The sequence below is a fragment of the Scyliorhinus torazame genome, chromosome 5, assembly GCF_047496885.1.
Source record: "Scyliorhinus torazame isolate Kashiwa2021f chromosome 5, sScyTor2.1, whole genome shotgun sequence".
Lineage (NCBI taxonomy): Eukaryota > Metazoa > Chordata > Chondrichthyes > Carcharhiniformes > Scyliorhinidae > Scyliorhinus > Scyliorhinus torazame.
The window spans coordinates 302688495-302709913 of record NC_092711.1 but is presented as its reverse complement, the minus strand read 5'-3'; positions in this window follow the sequence as shown (position 1 = coordinate 302709913).

Here is a 21419-nt window from a genome sequence, read left to right as displayed (position 1 = left end):
CACCTGTCTGCTGCACTTGTCCTTCTAGGTGGTAGAGCTCAAAGGTAGGTGCTTTTGAAGTTTATATTTGGAAGGAAGGCAGAGAAAATGATGAGTTGAAATGGAGATTGGAATCACAGGATGAGAAGTCGCTCAATGCAGAGGCAGAGTGAGGAAAGCAGAGAGACATTTTGAGTGACATCTGGATGTGTGGCACCAAAGAGGAATTTTAAATGACAGGTGTGAAGGGTGAAAAAAGACATGCTCAAAAGACATTGCCAGAGGACACGAGACAGTGACTTAGATACAAGAGCTAGACCGCTGCCTCTACTGAAAGGCCAATACTTAACCTGGTGTTTTCTCCACTCACTTCACCTATTATTTTCAAAGAAATACAAAAGGTAAATTCACCAAATAGCCAGACAGAGGCATAGAGCATAGCATCGATGCATAAATAATCAAGAGGAGACAATGGGTATGATCTTCTAACCACTCCAGAGACATGGTTACAAGGAGATCAAAGCTGGGAACTAAGTATTCAGGAGTATATAATTTATTGTAAGGGTAGGTGGAAAAATAGTGGGGGTAGCTTTGTTAGTAGGGGATGGAGTAAGATTTGGAATAAGATGTAGAATCCATATGGATGGAAGTAAGAAATAACAAGCAGAAGACCATGCTGGTGGGAGTAATCTATAGGCCCCCTAATAGTCGCTATAATATAGGATGGAGAATACATCGAGTTAATGAGGACATATAAAAAAGACAGGTTAAGTATGGTGACGTTAAGCTTCATGTGGACTGGGAAAATTAAATTGGCAGAGGTAGCCAAGAGGAAGAATTAATAGTGCATTAAGGACTGTCAGGTGGATGTACCTTTAAGAAATTGGTGTTTATCAAATAACTGCAGTGATGTCAGGGTGTTGGGTGGAGTTGGGCTGTCTTTCACTTTCGTTTTGAGCTGGCAGCTGCAGTGTGTTTAGTTTTGTTTTCAGAGTTGGAGAGCTGTATTCAAAGCGAGCAGGTATGTAAAATGATCTCTCTCTCTATAAGCTAAAGAATGTCTTCAGCTAATGGATGATTTCAAAGTAATACCTGTTTCTGTAGAGAATTTAAACCTGCTGTCTTTGAATTTAAAAAAAGGGTTTAACTTATGGACGTTGCTAGGAAAGGTATCAAGGGTTACCTATAGAGTATTGCATCTGTGGGGTTACGTGTGTTGGTATTTGATAAGATGTTTACTGTGTGTTTATAAACTGAACTGGGTTCATAGAATAAACATTGTTTTGTTTTAAAAATACTTTTTAGATCTCTGTTGCATCATACCTGTAAAGTGGGCCCTTACGCTCCCCATAACCAAAATCTATTAAATGTTGTGGGTCAGGTGAACTCCATGATATACTTTGGGATTCTCTAAACTCTGGCCCATAATAGGACAGTTTCCGAGAACAATATGTTGTGGATCCAACCAGGGATCAGGCTATTTTAGATTTTGTAATATGCAATGAAGCATGTTTAATAAGCAATCTCAGAGTAAAAGTCCCCTAGAAAACAGTGACCATAACATGGTAGAATTTAGCACTCAGTTTGAAAGTGAGAAACTCCGGTGAGAAACAACTGTGCTAAACTTAAGTAAGGGGAATTACAAAGGAATGAGGGCAGAGTTGGCCAGAGTGGACTAGGAAAGGAGTTTAGGAGAAAAAAGACGGTTGATCAGCAACGGCAGATATTTATGAAAACAGTTAATGATTCACAACAAATATATATCCCAGTGAGAAAGAATAAAAAGGGGATAAATCAACCATGGTAAACCAAGGGAGTTAAGAATAGTATCAAACTGAAAGAACAAACATATAATGTGAGAAAGGTTGGTGGTAAGCCTGAGGATTGGGAAAGTTTTTTAAAGAAAAAGATGACCAAAAAAAGAGGGAGATGATAAACTATGAGGGTAATATAAAACAGACAGCAAAGGCTTTTTTAAATATATAAAATGGAAATGAGAGGCCAAAGTGAACATAGGCCCCTTAGAGAACGAGACTGGGGAAGTAGCAATAGAACATACAACAGTACAGCACAGTACAGGCCCTTCGGCCCACAATGTTGTGCCGACCATTTATCCTAATCTAAGATCAACCAAACCTACACCGCTTCAATTTACTGCAGTCCATGTGCCTGTCCAAGAGTCGCTTAAGTGTCCCTAATGACTCAGACTCCACCACCTCTGCTGGCAGTGTATTCTACGCAGCCACCACTCTGTGTAAAGAACCGACCTCTGATATCTCCCCGTACCTTCCTCCAATCACCTTAAAATTATGTCCCCTTGTGATACCCATTTCCGCCCTGGGGAAAGTCTCTGGCTCTCCACTCTATCCATGCCTCTCATCACCTTGTACACCTCTATCAAGTTACCTCTCTTCCTTCTTCGCTTCAGTGAGAAAAGCCCTAGCTCCCTCAACCTTTCTTCATAAGACATGCCCTCCAGTCCAGGCAGCATCTTGGTAAATCTCCTCTGTACCCTCTCCAAAGCATCCACATCCTTCCTATAATGAGGCGACCAGAACTGGACACAATATTCCAAGCTTGGTCCAACCAGGGTTTTATAAAGCTGCAGCAAAACCTCACGGCTCTTAAACTCAATCCCCCTATTAATGAAAGCCAACGCACCATACGCTTTCTTAACAACCCTATCAACCTGGGTGGCAACCTTGCGGGATCTATGTATGTAGACCAAGATCGCTCTTTTCCTCCACACTTCCAAGAATCCTGCCTTTAACCCTGTATTCAGCATTCAAATTCGACCTTCCAAAATGAATCACTTCACATTTATCTAGGTTGAACTCCATCTGGCTCTTCTCAGCCCAGCTCTGTGTCCTGTCAATGTCCTGTTGTAACCTGCAATAACCCTCAACACTAGCTAAAACTCCACCAACCTTTGGGTCTTCGGCAAACTTACTAACCCACCCTTCCACTTCCTCATCCAAGTCATTTATAAAAACCGCAAAGAGCAGAGGTCCCAGAACGGATCCCTGCAGGACACCACTGGTCACCGACCTCCAGGCGGAATACTTTCCATCCACTACCACTCGCTGTCTTCTTTCGTCCAGCCAATTCTGTTCCCAGACAGCAAAATTTCCCTGTATCCCATGTCGCCTAACTTTCTGAATGAGCCTACCATGGGGAACCTTATCAAATGCCTTACTGAAATCCATATACACCACATCCACTGCCCGACCTTCATCAATGTGTCTCGTCACATCCTCAAAGAATTCAATGAGGCTTGTGAGGCATGACCTACCCCTCACAAAGCCATGCTGACTATCTTTAATCAAACTATGTTTTTCTAAATAATCATCAAATCCTATTTCTCAGAATCCTTTCCAATATTTTGCTCACCACAGACGTAAGACTGATGGGTCTGTAATTCCCAAGGATTACCCTAACTACTTTGCATCAGTCTTATGGTGGAAGACACTAATAACATTCCAAAAATACTAAAATTCAAGGGGGTAAAAGGGAGGATAAATAAATACAATGACTATCAATCGAGAGAATATACTGAAGAAACTAATGGGGCTAAAATATTGAGGTAAAAGCATTGTGTAATTTCAAGAAGGAATTGGATCTAGCTCCCGGGGCTAAAGAAATCAAGGGATATTGGAGGGGGGAGGGCAGGATCAGGGTACTGAACTTGAAGATCAGCTATGAACATTATGAACGGCGGAGCAGGTTCGAAGGGCTGAATGGTCCCTCCTGCTTCTATTTTTTAATGTATATTTCTATATAAAGGAAGGTAGGTTCCCTGGGCATGAGGAGTTGCATTCTAGGATATTAAAGGAAGTAACTACAGAGATAGTGGATGCACTGTTTATAATCTTCCAAAAATCATTAAATTCTGTGTAATTTCAAGACGGAGTTAGATAGAGCTCTTGGGGCTAAAGGGTTATGGGGTGGAGGGGGGTGAGACTGGATCAGAGTATTGAACTTGATGATAATCCTTGATCAAAATGAATGGCAGGGCAATCTCAAAGGGCCGAATGGCCTCCTCCTGCTTCTATTTTTTAATGTAAATTCTGAAAAGTTCCAGAGGATTGGAAAACTGCCATTGTAACACCTTTATTCAAAAAGGGAGACAAATAACAGGTAACTATAGACCAGTTAGCTTAACATGTCATTGGGAAAATATTAAATGTCCATTATAAAGGATGTAATAGCAGAAAATTTAGAAATACATAATGCAGTCAACCGGAGTCAGCATGGCTTCATGAAGGGGAAATCATGCCTGACACGTTTAATTCTTTGAGGTGGTTAGGAATAGGAAAGATAAAGGGGAACCAGTAGACTTGGCTTTCCAAAAAGTGCTCGATAAAAGTGCTGCACAAAAGGCTACTGAATAAGATAGTAGCCCATGGTTTTGGGGGTAGCATATTAGCATGGACAGAGAATTGGCTAGCTTATAGAAGATAAGAGAACTGGGATAAGAGGGGCATTATCAGGATGGCAACCTCGAACATGTGGAAGCCTGCAATTATTTACAATATAGATTAATGACCTGGACAAGGGAAGTGAATGCATCATTGCCAAGTTTGCAGGTGGCACCAAAATAAATGGGAAGCCAAGTGGTAAAGATGGGTCTAGAGGGATACAGACAGGTTAAATTACTTCCTCGACAGGTTCCCGTACCAGCCTCCCCGAACAGGCACCGGAATGTGGCGACTAGGGGCTTTTCACAGTAACCTCATTTGAAGCCTACTTGTGACAATAAGTGAATTTCATTGAATATGGCGAGAAGGCGAGCCGGCTGCTGGCCCAACAACTTAGGAAGAGGGGGGCGACGAGAGAGATCGGAGGGGTTAGAGACGAGGAGCGAAAGATGGAATGGGGAGCGGAGAGGGTGAACAGGGTGATTAAGGTATTTTACGAGAGGCTATATAAGGTTCAACCCCCGGAAGGGAAAGAGGGAATGATGCGTTTCCTAGACCAGCTGGAGTTCCCGAAGGTTGAGGAACAGGAGATGACAGGACTGGGAGCGCAGATTGAGGTGGAGGAGGTGGTAAAAGGAATTGGGAACATGCAGGCAGGGAAGGCCCCGGGACCGGATGGGTTCCCGGTGGAGTTCTATAGGAAATACGTGGACCTGCTGGCCCGACTTCTGACGAGAACTTTTAATGAGGCTAGGGAAAGGGGGACACTACCCCCGATGATGTCGGAGGCGACGATATCGCTGATCCTGAAAAGAGACAAAGACCCGCTGCAGTGCGGGTCATACAGGCCTATTTCCCTCTTGAACGTAGATGCCAAGCTTTTGGCCAAGGTGATGGCGACGAGGAGAGAGGACTGTGTCCCTGGGGTGGTGCATGATGATCAAACGGGGTTTGTTAAAGGGAGGCAATTGAATGCTAATATACGGAGGCTGCTGGGGGTGATGATGATGCCCCCACCGGAGGGGGAGGCGGAGATAGTGGTGGCGATGGATGCAGAGAAAGCATTTGATAGAGTGGAGTGGGACTACCTGTGGGAAGTACTGAGGAGATTTGGATTTGGAGAGGGGTTCATTAGATGGGTTCAGCTCCTGTACAGGGCCCCGGTGGCAAGTGTGATTACAAATAGGCAACGATCTGACCACTTCAGACTATATAGGGGTACAAGATAGGGATGTCCCCTGTCCCCGTTACTGTTTGCGTTGGCAATTGAGCCACTGGCCATAGCGCTGAGGGGCTCCAGGAAGTGGATGGGGGTACTTGGAGGAGAAGAGCATCGTGTGTCATTATACGCGGATGATTTGTTGTTGTGTCGCGGACCCAGTGGAGGGGATGCCTGAGATAATGCAGACACTCAGGGAGTTTGGAGAATTTTCAGGATATAAATTAAATATGGGGAAGAGTGAACTGTTTGTGATGCACCCCGGGGAACAGGGCAGGGGAATAGACGATTTACCGTTGAGGAGGGTAACAAGGGATTTCCGGTATTTGGGGATCCAGGTGGCCAGGAACTGGGGAACCTTGCATAAGCTTAACTTGGCACGCCTGGTAGAGCAGATGGAAGAGGACTTTAGGAGGTGGGACATGGTGCCCCTGTCATTGGCGGGCAGGGTGCAGGTGGTTAAAATGGTGGTTCTTCCAAGGTTTCTTTTTGTGTTCCAGTGCCTCCCTGTACTGATTACAAAGGCCTTTTTTAAAAAGGTGGACAAGAGTATTATGAGCTTTGTGTGGGCTGGAAAGACCCCAAGAGTAAAGAGGGGGTTCCTGCAGCACAGTAGGGACAGAGGGGGACTGGCACTGCCGAGTCTAAGTGATTATTATTGGGCCGCCAACGTGTCAATGATATGTAAGTGGATGAGGGAAGGGGAAGGAGCGGCGTGGAAAAGACTGGAGATGGCGTCCTGTAGGGGAACTAGCCTAAAAGCACTGGCGCCGGCGCCGTTGCCATTCTCCCCGAAAAAATATACCACAAACCCAGTGGTGGTGGCAACTCTGAAAATTTGGGGGCAGTGGAGACAACATAAGGGAGTGACGGGTGCCTCGGTGTGGTCCCTGATAAGGAACAATCATAGGTTCGTCCCGGGAAGGATAGATGGGGGATTCAAATCTTGGCAGCGAGCAGGAATTGCGAAATTGAAGGACTTGTTCTTAGACGGGACGTTCGCGAGTCTGGGAGCACTGACAGAAAAATATGGGCTGCCACCTGGGAATGCATTTCGCTATATGCAAGTGAGGGCATTTGTAAGGCAACAGGTGAGGGAATTTCCGCAGCTCCCGGCGCAAGAGATCCAGGACAGAGTGATTTTGGGGGCATGGGTGGGTGATGGCAGGGTGTCAGATATATATAGGGAAATGAGAGACGAGGGGGAGACGATGGTGGAGGAGCTGAAGGGAAAATGGGAGGAGGAGCTGGGGGAAGAGATAGAGGGGGGGCTGTGGGCAGATGCCCTAAGTAGGGTAAACTCTTCGTCCTCGTGTGCCAGGCTCAGCCTGATACAATTCAAGGTTCTACACAGGGCGCATATGACTGTAGCAAGGCTGAGTAGATTTTTTGGCGTGGAGGATAGGTGCGGGAGATGCGCGGGAAGCCCGGCGAACCACACCCACATGTTCTGGTCATGTCCGGTATTGCATGGGTTCTGGGTGGGTGTGGCAAAAGTGATTTCAAAGGTGGTGGGGGTCCAGGTCGAACCAGGCTGGCGGTTGGCTATATTTGGGGTTGCAGATGAGCCGGGAGTGCAGGAGGCGAGAGAGGCCGATGTTTTGGCCTTTGCGTCCCTAGTAGCCCGGTGGAGGATTTTGCTACTATGGAAAGATGCAAAACCCCCTCGAAGTGCGAAGGATTCTACTTATGTGGAAAGAAGCTAAAACCCCGGGCGTGGAGGCCTGGATAAACGACATGGCAGGGTTCATAAAATTGGAGCAGATAAAGTACGCACTAAGAGGTTCGGCTCAGGGTTCACCAGGCGGTGGCAATCGTTCCTCGACTATCTCGCAGAGCGATAAGGGAAAATAGGAAAGGTAGCAGCAGCAGCCCAGGGTGGAGGGGGGGTGGGGGGAGGACTCATTTGGGTCCTCAGGGGTTTTATGTGTGTGTTTATATATTAGTTATTTATATTAGATTTTACGAAGTTACTATTTTAGTTATTATTTCTGTTGTTTCTTATTTTGTTGCCGTTAGTTAGCATATTATTTATTTAAAAAACGATCAATGTATATATTACAAAGTTGTAAAATGGGAAATTTTTGTTTTAGTTTGATCGAAAAACTTTAATAAAATATATATTTTTTTAAATTTAAAAAATAAGTGAATTTCATTTAATTCATTTCAATTAGCGGGCAAAAACTTGGCAGATGGAATATAATGTAAGCAAATGTGAATCATAGAATCCATACAGTGCAGGCTAATCGGCATAGTGAATCCGCAACAACCCTCTGAAAGATCACCCCATCCAGGCACACACCCTATTCCCACCCACCCGTTGGACATCAAGGGGCAAGGTCAGAATCAAACCCGGGTCCCTGGCCCTATGAGCCACAGTGCTAACACTGTGCCAGCACTTTGGTAGGAAGAATAAAGGAGGTGAATTATTATTTAAATGGAGAAAGAATGCAGAAGCTGCAGGTATTTGGGGGTCCTCGTTCATACATCACAAAAAGCTAGCATGCACGTTCAGCAAATGGAATGTTGGCCTTTATTTCAAAGGGAATGGAGCATAAAAATAGGGAAGTCTTGCCAAAACAATACAGGCACCAGTTAAACCACACCTGGAATACGGTGAAGTTTTGGGCCCCTTATCTAAGGAAAGACAGACTGACATTGGAGGCACCCCAGAGGTTCACTAGGTTAATGGAATAGGATTCTTACAGTGCACAAGTCATTCGGCCCATCGAGTCTGCCATGGCCCTATGAAAGAGCACCCTACCTAGGCCCACTCTTCCGCCTCAATTAATGCCAGTATCGTAGCCCTATCCCGTGTGCTCAAAATTTGCTTTCGAACCTGTGTTGGGCTTATCGAAAGCCTCCTGAAATCCAAACACACCACATCCACTGGTTCCCCCGTATCTATTCTGCTAATAACTACCTCAAAAACCCCAACATGAATCCCTTTTTATATATCGGTAGCACGGTGGTTAACACTGCTGCCTCTTGCGCCAGGGACCCGTGTTCGATTCCAGCCTTACATCACTGTCTACGTGGAGCTTGTACGTTCTTCCCACATCATAACCATAGAATTTACAGTGCAGGAGGCCATTCGGCCCATCGAGTCTGCACCGGCTCTTGGAAAGAGCACCCCACCCAAGGTCAACACCTCCACGCCATCCCCATAACCTACTAACCCCACCCAACACGAAGGGCGATTTTGGACACTAGGGGCAATTTATCATGGCCAATCCACCTAACCTGAACATCTTTGGACTGTGGGAGGAAACCGGAGCACCCGGAGGAAACCCACGCACACACGGGGAGGATGTGCAGACTCCGCACAGACAGTGACCCAAGCCGGAATTGAACCTGGGACCCTGGAGCTGTGAAGCAATTGTGCTATCCACAATGCTACTGTGCTCCCTGGGTTTCCTCCTCCAGTCCAAAGATCCGCAGGTTAGGTGGATTGACCATGCTAAATTGTTCCTTAGTGTCTACAGTTTAGGTGGGGGGATGGGGAGTCCTAGGTGGGGTAACTCCTTCAGAGGGTTGGTGCAGACTCAATGGGCGGAATGGCTCCATTCTGCACTGTAGTAGGTCTATGATTCCAAATCCCCGTAACCTCTACCTAACCTGCATATCTTTGGACCATTAGGGGCAATTTAACAGTCAATCCACCTAAACTGGAGCACCCGGAGGAAACCCACGTAGATATGGGGAAAATGTGCAAACTGCAGTCACTCTGAAGGACGAATTGAACCCAGTCCCAGGCGCTGTGGGATAGCAGTGCCAACCACTGCCGCCATGCCACCCAATCTCGGGTATGGTGGGATATTCTTACGTGGAGAGGTCTGCACCCATTGGAGTTAGGAATGAGAGGTGATCTGAGACATAGTATTCTCGGGGGTCTTGATAGGGTAGATGTTGCTGCCCCTTTTGGGAGAGTCTAGGGCCAGAGGGCATAGTCTTGGAGTAAAGGTTCATCCATTTAGGACAGAGATGAGGAGGAATTTCTTCTCCCAGAGGATAGTGAAACTGGAATTGTTTACTTGGGGTAGCATAGTGGTTAGCACTGCTGCTTCACGGCGCCGAGGTCCCAGGTTTGATCCCTGCGCTGAATCACTGTCCGTGTGGAGTTTCCACATTCTCTCCGTGTTTGCATGGGTTTCGTCCCCACAGCCCAAAGATGTGCAGCATAGGTGGGCCGGCCACGCTAAATTGCCCTTAATTGGGAAAAAAATTAATTGGTACTCTAAATTTATAAAAATAAAAACATTTTAAAAAAGAATCCTTTACTGCACAGAGCTGTAGTGGCTGGGTCATTACGTTTGCTCAAAGCTGACGCAAAAATACTCGCAAAGGACTTGGCTAAAAGGCTGGACAGCTGTATTCCAGAGGTGGTCGCAGAGGACCAAACGGGCGTTGTCAAGGGTAGGCAGCTCACTGCGAACATCAGGCGGTTGTTGAATGTAATAATGACCTCCCTCTGGGGAGAGAACACCAGAGGTGATCGTCTCCCTGGACGCAGAAAAGACCTTCGCCAGAGTCGAATGGAAGTATCGCATCGAGATACTGGACCGGTTTGGGCTCGGAGCAGGATTCGCCACCTGGGCGAGACTCCTGTACAATGCTCCCAAGGCGAGCGTTCAAATCAACACCATCAGCTCTGAATACTTCCAGCTACAAAGAGGCTCAAGGCAGGGATGCATGCTGTCCCCGCTCCTGGTTGCACTAGCAATCTGTCATGTGAGAGTACCTTTACGAAATGGGTTTATCAAATAGCTGTAGTGGATGTACCTTTAAGAAATGGGTGTCTATCAAATAGTTGCAGTGATGTCAGAGTGTGGGTGGAGCTAGGCTGTCTATCTGCTTTACTTTCGTTTTTGAGCTGCTAGCTAGTGTTTTTGGTTTCGTTTTCAGAGTTGGAGCTGAATCCAGCCAAACAATGTGTAATTTTGATCTCTCTGCATGTAAAGAATATGTTCAGATCACTTGCAAATTTAAAAGTGTTAACTGCTCCCAGTAGAGATTTTAAAACCTGCTATATTTGTTAAAGAGGGTATTTGTCTTATGGATATTGCTAGGAAAGTTTAAGGGTTACTGTATTCTTTGGGGGGGGGGGGGTATATGAGTTGATAGTTGCTAAGATGTTTACGGTGTGTTTATAAAATGTTAACTGGATTCATAGAATAAATATTGTTTTCTTTTAAAAGTACTTTAGATCTCTGTTGCATCACACCTGTAGAGTGGATCCTTGTGCTCCCCATAACCAAAATCTATTAAAAGTTGTGGATCAGGTGAACTCCATGACACACTTTGGTGTTCTCCAAACCCTGACCCATAACAAATTGAACCCCTGGAGATAGCCCTGCAGGACGTGACATGCTGGAGGGGCATCCAAAGAGGAGACAGAGAGCACAGCCTCACTCTATGCGGATGACCTGCTTCCGTCCGTCTCAAAGCCACAGAAAGGACTGAAAGCAATCATGCAGATCCTGAAAGACTTCAGAACCTTCTCAGGTTACAAGCGCAACCTGGGCAAAAGTGAGGCCTTCCCAGTGAACCCAAACGGGGGAGGGACAGAGCTGGAGAGCTCCCATTTAAAATAGACCAAAATAGATTCCGATACCTGGGGATCCAAATAGCCAGAGACTGGACACAGATCCACAAGTGGAACCTGACTAGCCTAGTGGAGGAAGTAAAAAACGACCTAGAAAGGTGGGCACATTCCCACTCTCCCTAGCGGGTAGAGTGCAGACGATCAAAATGAACGTGCTGCCGGGTGCCTCTCCTGTTCAGATCCATATCGATCTTCATCCCCAAGGCCTTCTTCCATAACATACAGTCTAATTATGGTGTTTGTGTGTGTGTGTGTGTGGGGGGGGGGGGGGGGGGGATGGGAGAGAAGGGAGAGAGAGAAGAATCCATGAGTCCCCTGCAAAGGAGGAAAATCGAGGGAGGACTAGCACTGCAAAATTCGCAATACTACCACTGGGCGGCGACGGAGGAAGAGTGGGGGGATGGGTGCACAAACTTAACTCAGAAGTGGGTGGAGGAGGGCTCCTGCAAGGGGGCGACCCTCCAGGCCCTAGCCATGGCAGCACTCCCAAATACAAATCCAGCCCAGTGGTAGCGGCCACTCTGAAAACGTGGGGTCAACTAAGACAGCACTTCGGACTGACCAAGATGTCACCCATGGCCCCCTATCTGCAGTAACAAGAGATTCCCTCCAGCCACGCTGGAAACAACCTTTTAAAAATGGAGACAGGACTGGGGATCGCTGACAGTCAGGGGCATCTACATAGGAAATAGACTAGCAATGTTGAACAAACTGGCGATGGAATGGGAACTACCGACAGGACAGGAAACGAGACACCTACAAATAAAGCACTTCTTCCGCGAAGACACAGTGGGATACCCCTGGGCCCCGGAGACCACACTATTAGAGGAACTGATGAACACGGACAGTAAAGAAGGGGGACTCTGCGGGAAAATATAGACAGCTACTTGGACAGAGCCCGAACACCACTGGACGAGACCAGACGGAAATGGGGGATCGAACTGGGGACAGAAGTGGAGTGGGGACTCTGATGCGAAGCACTGAGCAGGGCCAATTCCACATCCTCCTGCCCAAGACTCAGCCTCATGCAGTTCAAAGTGGTGCACAGAGTGCACCTGACCAGAACCCGAATGAACAGGTTCTTCCTGGAGGGAGGAGGCAAATTTGCACGGTGCCAGAAGGGCCCGGTCAACCACACCCACATGTCCCAAAGTGGTCAGGTTCTGGACAGCCTTCTCTAAGGCAATGTTCAAGGTTGTGGGGACGAGGGTGAAGCCATGCCCAAATGTGGCAATCTTCAGGGTTTCAGAGCAGCCAGATCTACACATGGGAAAGAGGCCGACACCCTGGCTTTCACTTCCCTAATCGCTCGTCTGGCGATCAGCAGCACCACCCACAGCTGCAGACTGGCTAGCAGACCTATCGGAATTTCTCCACCTGGAGAAGATCAAATACGCCTCCCAAGGGTCAGAAGAGGGCTTCCTTACTGCACGGGGCAATTTGTCGGCCTGTTCCAAAACCTATTTGAGGTCAGCAACAGCCAGTAGAGGGAAACTGGAAAGTTTAAAAAGGAAAAAAGACCAGGAGGAATGTTAGGAACGCAGAACCAGGGGGGGGGGGGGCGGAAAGGGGGTTACGAGACAGGAGAACCCCCCCCCCCCAGATCAATCAGGGAGGGCGTCAGGGAGTGGGTGGGGGTTAGGGCGAGGAGGGCGAGGGTAGGGAAGATTGTACGCCGAGTCAGGTGGCGACAGACTATAAATAGAGAAACTTAAAAAAGTCTTTTTGAGACTTCCGGGTGCGGCGATGACCAGCTGAGTCGCACGTTTCGGCAGCTCCCAGTGGAACGGACTTTTGGGCTCTTAATAGGAGCCCCATCGGCAATTGTAACGGCAAATAACACTGTGCGGTAATCCAGAAGGGAATCCCCCCCTGGACACGGATGGAAAAAAGAGGAAAGTAGCCGGATTGCGGTGGATCCTCTAGAGCAGCGGCCAGGAAGGCAGGCACAAAGCAAGATGGCGTCGGAAGGAGGCAGTTTAATATGGGGCCCTGACCAACAAGAGTTCCTGCGGCGTTGCGTAGATGAACTCAAAAAGGAGATGAAGAAGGAGCTGTTGGCCCCGATATTACAAGCGATTGAGGGGCTAAAGGAGGAGCAAAAGACCCAGGAACAGGAGCTTCGGGTCGTGAAGGCAAAGGCTGCTGAGAATGAGGACGACATACAGGGCCTGGTGGTGAAAACGGAGATCCACGAGGCACAACACAAAAGATGTGTGGAAAGGCTGGAGGTGCTGGAGAATAATGCGAGGAGGAAGAACCTAAGGATTCTTGGTCTTCCCGAAGGTGCAGAAGGGGCGGACGTCGGGGCATATGTGAGCACGATGCTGCACTCGTTAATGGGATCGGAGGCCCCGACGGGTCCGCTGGAGGTGGAGGGAGCCTATCGGGTTATGGCACGAAGACCGAGGGCTGGAGAAATTCCTCGTGCAATAGTGGTGAGATTTCTCCGATATAAGAACAGAGAGATGGTCCTCAGATGGGCAAAGAAAACTCGGAGCAGTAGGTGGGAGAATGCGGCGATCCGCGTATATCAAGATTGGAGTGCGGAGGTGGCGAGAAGGAGGGCAAGCTTTAATCGGGCCAAGGCGGTGTTGCATAAAAGGAAGGTCAAATTCGGAATGCTGCAACCGGCAAGACTGTGGGTCACACATCTAGGGAAACACCACTACTTCGAAACGGCAGATGAGGCGTGGACATTTATTGTCGAGGAGAACCTGGAGTGAGCGGGCCAGAAAAAGAACGTTTGGGACAAAAGTGGGGGGGGTGAATTTGTGGGACGAAGGGGGGAAATGGGGGAAGAGAGGACTTCCGAAGTTGTTAAACCTGCGACCCTGTAACTTCTCTCTCTTCCCCATGTCGTGGGGGAGGGGGTGAGGGAGGATGAGGAGCTGAGGGCGCCGGCCATTGGGGGCGGGGCCAAAAGGGAAGCGCGGGCTTGGTTCCCGCGCTATTGTAATCATGGCGGGAACAGGGAAGCAGGAAGGAGGGGGCCTCGCACAGTGTGAGCTGAGGTCACGGGGGGAAGCCGAGGTCGGCCAGAGTTTGCTGACTTCTGGGAGCAACATGGGGGGTGCAATTACTCTAGCTTGGGATCTAGCGGGGGGGGGGGGGGTTAACTGGGTTGCTGCTGCTGGGGAGAAGGGGGAGCTGGTATGGGAGGGGGGGGGGTCGGGGTGGGGGGGGCGCCGCCTGGGGGGGGATACAGCTTCGTGGGAACCGGGTGAGGAGCTGGATTGAAAAAGGAAATGGCTAGTCGTCATGGGGGGGGGGGGGAGAGAGGTAAAGAGCCCCCCAACCCGGTTGATCACGTGGAATGTGAGGGCTGAACGGGCCGATTAAGAGAGCACGGGTACTCTCACACCTAAAGAAACTTAAGGCAGATGTGGTTATGCTTCAGGAGACGCATCTGAAGCTGATAGACCAGGTTAGACTTCGCAAAGGATGGGTGGGGCAGGTGTTTCATTCGGGGCTAGATACAAAAAACAGGGGGGTGGCCATACTAGTGGGGAAGCGGGTAATGTTTGAGGCAAAGACCATAGTGGCGGCAGATACGTGATGGTGAGTGGCAAACTGCAAGGGGGAGGCGGTGGTATTAGTGAACGTGTATGCCCCGAATTGGGATGATGCCAATTTTATGAGGCGTATGTTAGGACGAATCCCGGATCTAGAATTGGGGAAGTTGGTAATGGGTGGAGACTTTAATACGGTGCTGGACCCAGGGCTGGACAGATCGAGGTCCAGGACCGGAAGGAGGCCGGCTGCAGCTAGGGTGCTTAAGGATTTTATGGAGCAGATGGGAGGAGTAGATCCCTGGAGATTTAGTAGACCTAGGAGTAAGGAGTTTTCGTTTTTCTCCCATGTACACAAAGTATTTTCACAAATAGATTTTTTTGTTTTGGGAAGGGCACTGATCCCAAAGGTGACGGGGACAGAGTACACGGCTATAGCCATCTCGGATCATGCTCCACACTGGGTGGACCTGGAGATAGGGGAAGAAAAACAACAGCGTCCACCCTGGAGAATGGACATGGGATTATTGGCAGATGAGGGGGTGTGTTTAAGGGTGAGGGGGTGTATTGAAAGGTACTTGGAACTTAATGATAATGGGGAGGTACAGGTGGGAGTGGTCTGGGAGGCACTGAAGGCAGTGGTTAGAGGGGAGCTGATATCTATTAGGGCACATAAAGGAATGCAGGAGGGTAGGGAAAGGGAGCGGTTGTTGAAATAACTTCTGAGGGTGGACAGACACTACGCGGAGGCACCGGAGGAGGGACTGTACAGGGAAAGGCAAAGGCTACATGTAGAATTTGACTTGTTGACTACGGGTAATGCAGAGGCACAATGGAGGCACAGGGTGTACAGTACGAATATGGGGAGAAGGCGAGTAGGTTGTTGGCCCACCAACTGAGGAAAAGGGGAGCAGCGAGGGAGATAGGGGGGGGGTGAGAGATGAGGAGGGAGAGATGGAGCAGGGAGCGGAGAGAGTGAATGGAGTGTTCAAGGCATTTTATGAAAGATTATATGAAGCGCAGCCCCCAGACGGGAAGGAGAGAATGATGTGCTTTCTGGATCAGCTGGAATTTCCTAAGGTGGAGGAGCAGGAGAGAGTGGGGCTGGGAGCACAGATTGAGACGGAGGAAGTAGTGAAAGGGATTGGGAGCATGCAGGCGGGGAAGGCCCCGGGACCAGACGGATTCCCAGTTGAATTCTATAAGAAATATTTGGACTTGCTGGCCCCGCTACTGATGAGAACCTTTAATGAGGCAAGGGAAAGGGGGCAGCTGCCCCCGACTATGTCAGAGGCAACGATATCGCTCCTCCTAAGGAAGGAAAAAGGCCCGCTGCAATGCGGGTCATACAGGCCCATTTCCCTCCTGAATGTGGATGCTAAGATTCTGGCCACGGTAATGGCAATGAGGATAGAGGATTGTGTCCCGGGGGTGGTCCATGAGGACCAAACTGGGTTTGTGAAGGGGAGACAGCTAAATACAAATATACGGAGGCTGCTAGAGGTAATGATGATGCCCCCACCAGAGGGGGAAGCGGAGATAGTGGTGGCGATGGATGCCGAGAAAGCATTTGATAGAGTGGAGTGGGATTATTTGTGGGAGGTGTTGAGGAGATTTGGCTTTGGGGACAGGTATATCAGGTGGGTACAGTTGCTGTATAGGGCCCCGATGGCGAGCGTGGTCACGAATGGACGGGGGTCTGACTATTTTCGGCTCCATAGAGGGACAAGGCAGGGATGTCCTCTGTCCCCGTTATTGTTTGCATTGGCGATTGAACCCCTGGCCATAGCACTGAGGGGGTCCAGGAAGTGGAGGGGAGTAGAACACCGGGTATCTCTGTATGCGGATGATTTGTTGCTATATGTGGCGGACCCGGCGGAGGGGATGCCAGAGATAATGCGGATACTTGGGGAGTTTGGGGAGTTTTCAGGGTATAAACTGAACATGGGGAAAAGTGAGTTATTTGTGGTGCATCCAGGGGAGCAGAGCAGAGAGATAGAGGATTTACCGTTGAGGAAGGCAACAAGGGACTTCCGGTACCTGGGGATCCAGATAGCCAAGAATTGGGGTACATTACATAGGCTCAATTTAACACGGTTGGTGGAACAGATGGAGGAGGATTTCAAGAGATGGGACATGGTGTCCCTGTCATTGGCAGGTAGGGTGCAGGCGGTTAAAATGGTGGTCCTCCCGAGATTCCTTTTTGTGTTCCAGTGCCTCCCGGTGGTGATCACGAAGGCTTTTTTCAAAAGAACTGAGAAGAGTATTATGAGTTTTGTGTGGGCTGGGAAGACCCCGAGAGTGAGGCGGGGATTCTTGCAGCGTAGTAGGGACAGGGGGGGCTGGCACTACCGAGCCTAAGTGAGTACTACTGGGCCGCCAATGTTTCAATGGTGTGTAAGTGGATGGGAGAAGGGGAGGGAGCGGCGTGGAAGAGATTGGAGAGGACGTCCTGCAGGGGGACTAGCCTGCAAGCAATGGTGACGGCGCCGTTGCCATTCTCACCAAAGAAATACACCACAAGCCCGGTGGTGGTGGCTACATTGAAAATTTGGGGGCAGTGGAGACGGCATAGGGGAGGGACGGGAGCTTCGGTGCGGTCCCCGATAAGAAACAATCATAGGTTCGTTCCGGGGAGAATGGATGGGGGATTTGGAGCATGGCAAAGAGCTGGGGTAGTACAACTAAGAGATCTATTTGTAGATGGGACGTTTGCGAGTCTGGGATCGCTGACGGAGAAATATGGGTTGCCCCAAGGGAATGAATTTCGGTATATGCAATTGAGGGCTTTTGCGAGGCAACAGGGGAGGGAATTCCCGCAGCTCCCGACGCAGGAAGTGCAGGATAGAGTGATCTCAGAGACATGGGTGGGGGACGGTAAGGTGGCGGACATATACAGGGAGATGAGGGACGAGGGGGAGATCATGGTAGATGAGCTGAAAGGGAAATGGGAAGAACTGGGGGAGGAGATTGAGGAGGGGCTGTGGGCTGATGCCCTACGTAGGGTAAACTCATCGTCCTCGTGTGACAGGCTAAGCCTGATACAATTTAAGGTGCAACACAGGGCGCATATGACTGGAGCATGGCTTAGTAAATTTTTTTGGGTAGAGGATAGGTGTGCGAGATGCTCGAGAGGTCCAGCGAATCACACCCACATGTTTTGGTCATGCCCGGCACTACAGGGGTTCTGGGTGGGGGTGGCAAGTGTGCTTTCGAAGGTGGTGGGGGTCCGGGTCGAACCAAGCTGGGGGTTGGCTATATTTGGGGTTGCAGAAGAGCCGGGAGTGCAGGAGGCGAGAGAGGCTGACGTGTTGGCCTTTGCGTCCCTTGTAGCCCGGCGCAGGATATTGTTAATGTGGAAGGAAGCCAAACCCCCGGGTGTGGAGACCTGGATAAACGATATGGCAGGGTTTATAAAGTTAGAACGGATTAAGTTCGTGTTAAGGGGCTCAGCTCAGGGGTTCACCAGGCGGTGGCAACCGTTCGTCGACTACCTCACAGAAAGATAGAGGGAATGGAAAAGAAGTAGATAACAGCAGCAACCCAGGGGTGGGGGGGGGGGGGGGGGGGAGGGCGGGGGGGAGGAATCGGACGGACTCTCAGGGATGTTATTGTATATGTATAGGTATTTGGTATATGTAATTGTATATTGGATTGTATTTTGAGAGTATTTATTTTGGACAAGGCAGTTGCCATTTAGTTTTGTTTTTTTGTTTTTGTTTATATATTACTTATTTATCTGTTTAAAACTGGCCACGGTTATTTATATTGCTTTATTGTTGTGTAAAAGAAACACTACGTATTGTTATGTTTGGCCAAAAAACTTGAAAATATATATTTTTTAAAAAAGTCTTTTTGTACTGTACAATAAATGAAATCGAACGGCAATGTATATAATTTTGAAAATGCCAATAAAAAGATTTTTTTTTTTTTTAAGTTTGCTCAAAGCTGAGATAGGCAGATTTTTTAATCAGTAAGGGAATAAAGGATTATGCAGAGAAGGCGAAAAAGTGGAATTGAGGATTATCATAACAGATCAGTCATGATCTCATTCAATAGCAAAGCAGACCCAATGGGTCATACGGCCTGACTTATGGCAGTAATTTTAAAATCCAGGGTCGCGAGACGCGGGTGGGTATCAGGAGCGTCGCAGGGTCATGTGTCACAGCTTTCACAGAACAAAGTACCCAATGGCACGACCGGCTTTTAAAAATGGCAACCGGGGGGCAGCACGGTGGCGCAGTGGGTTAGCTCTGCTGCCTCACGGCACCGAGGTCCCAGGTTCGATCCCAGCTCTGGGTCACTGTCCGTGTGGAGTTTTCACATTCTCCCCGTGTCTTTGCCCCCACAACCCAAAAGATGTGCCCCCACAACCCAAATCGCTAGAGTTTTTCTGCCTGGAGTGGCGGCAGAGAGGTCACGTGCCCCGTACACTGACGTCACGTGTTCTGGCCACGCAAGAGATTTTCCTCCCTCCATTTCACAGCTGCCAGCAGTGTTAGTGTGAGCTCCAGGGCCTCTGGTGAACAACCCACAAAGAAGCTGATGGGTAGGTGAATTAGCCACACTAAAATTGCCCCTTAATTGGAAAAAATGAATTGGGTACTCTAAATTTAAAAAACAAATGCCAACCACGACCGGCTTTCAGAATTCCGGCTGTTCCGTGCATGTGTGCCCCCTCAGCAGTGCACAGGCCCGGAGCTCAGTAGGCCAGACCTCATTCTCTTGATGTTAGCAGGCTGACCCAGGAGCAGAGTTCTTAAAAATCGCTGGAGTCTTCCTGCCTGGAGTGGCGGCAGAGAGCAGGTCACGCGCCCTGTACACTGCGTCACGTGTTCTGGGCGCGCGAGAGATTTTTCTCCCTCCATTTCACAGTTGCCAGCAGTGCTGGTGTGAGCTCCAGGGCCTCTGGTGAACAACCCACGAAAAAGCTGAAAACAGGAACAAAGCAGCATAAAGATGATTACTTGAGGTATGGGTTATTAATTGTGCCACTGCAAATCAGGATTCAAAGTTCATGCGTGATATATGCAGAGAAGTACTGGCAAATGGATGTTTAAAACCCTCAAAACTACAAAGACACTTAAGACACTTAAGCAAGTCGAGTTCGAGGATAAACCTCTTGATTTTTTTCAACGAGATTTTAAATGATCAATTCAAGTCATTATCAGAAATGTAACATTGAATAACAAAGCAAGTGAGATTGTGAGGACCAAGCAGGCTCACCTGTCACATTAAAGGTAAATTAAAATGTTGCTGCCTCCGGCGTGGAGGACTCGGGTTGAATCCCGGCCCTGGGTCACTGTCCGCGTGGAGTTTGTACATTCTCCCCGTGTCTGCGTGGGTTTCACACCCACAACCCAAAGATGTGCAGGATAGATGGATTGGCCACGCTAAGTTGCCCCTTAATTGGAAAAAATAATTGGGTACTCTAAATTTTAAAAAGGTAAATTAAAATGGTGGGCTGTGAAGTTCAGGCCACGTGGGTTGCGAAGGTCGGCCAGCGTGGGTCGCGAAGGAAGGGCGGTTGGTAAAAATGGATCCCGGACAAAAAAGTTTGAAAAAACAGTCAAATGATCAAATTCCCAAATCAGTTGCAGTTTCAATGCACATATCCAGAAAATATTTTCTATTGAAGGAATAGTTAAAATGTTCAGCAAGAAGCATTTGTGGAGTGTGCTTCCATTTTAAGTTAAATGGTGAACAAAGTTTTCCTCACCTACACAATAGTTGGCTAAGTGGGCTTGCTTGCAATGACCATTTGTCCGATCAGAATTGTGAAAAACAAAGCAATAGCTGTAAACATGCATTAGTAGACTCTGGATCAATTATGGATTTTATCAAGCCAATCATTGAGAAAGGAGTGGAAGATGCAGTTTAACATTTTTCAAAAAGTTAACTATGATAATGGTATTTTAGAATTTGCAATGTGGTTCAAAAAAAAAAAATCAGATTCGCTCATAAACAAATGTTGACTATTTGAGTCACTCTAAGCTAGTCCAATAGTTCTCATAGTGTTCCAGGACTTGAGTTCTTGAGATAGGGAAGGGCAAGGTCATTTGATTGTAAATCTGATGAATGATAGATATATTTGTGCCCCAAATGCATATCCCTGCATTTAGTCAACCCAAACTGATTTTTCATAAGATCCTTTTAGCCAGTAGATCCTTTTAGACAGCAGAAGTATTTCACCTCATTCATTGTTGCAGTGCATCTTCATCATAGATCATAGAATTTACAGTGCAGAAGGAGGCCATTCAGCCCATCGAGTCTGCACCGGTTCTTGGAAAGAGCACCCTACCCAAGGTCAACACCTCCACCCTATCCCCATAACCCAGTAACCCCACCCAACACTATGGGCAATTTTGGACACTAAGGGCAATTTATCATGACCAATCCACCTAACCATCTTGTAATGATAATAATCTTTGTCACAAGCAGGCTTACATTAACACTGCAATGAAATTACTGTGAAAAGCCCCTAGTCGCCACATTCCAGCGCTTGGTCGGGTAGAGGGAGAATTCAGAATGTGCAAATTACCTAACAGCATGTCTTTTGGGGCTTGTGGGAGGAAACCCACGCAGACACAGGGAGAACATGCAGACTCCGCACAGACAGTGACCCAAGCTGGGAATCGAACCTGGGACCCTGGCGCTGTTAAGCAACTGTGCTAACCACTGTGCTA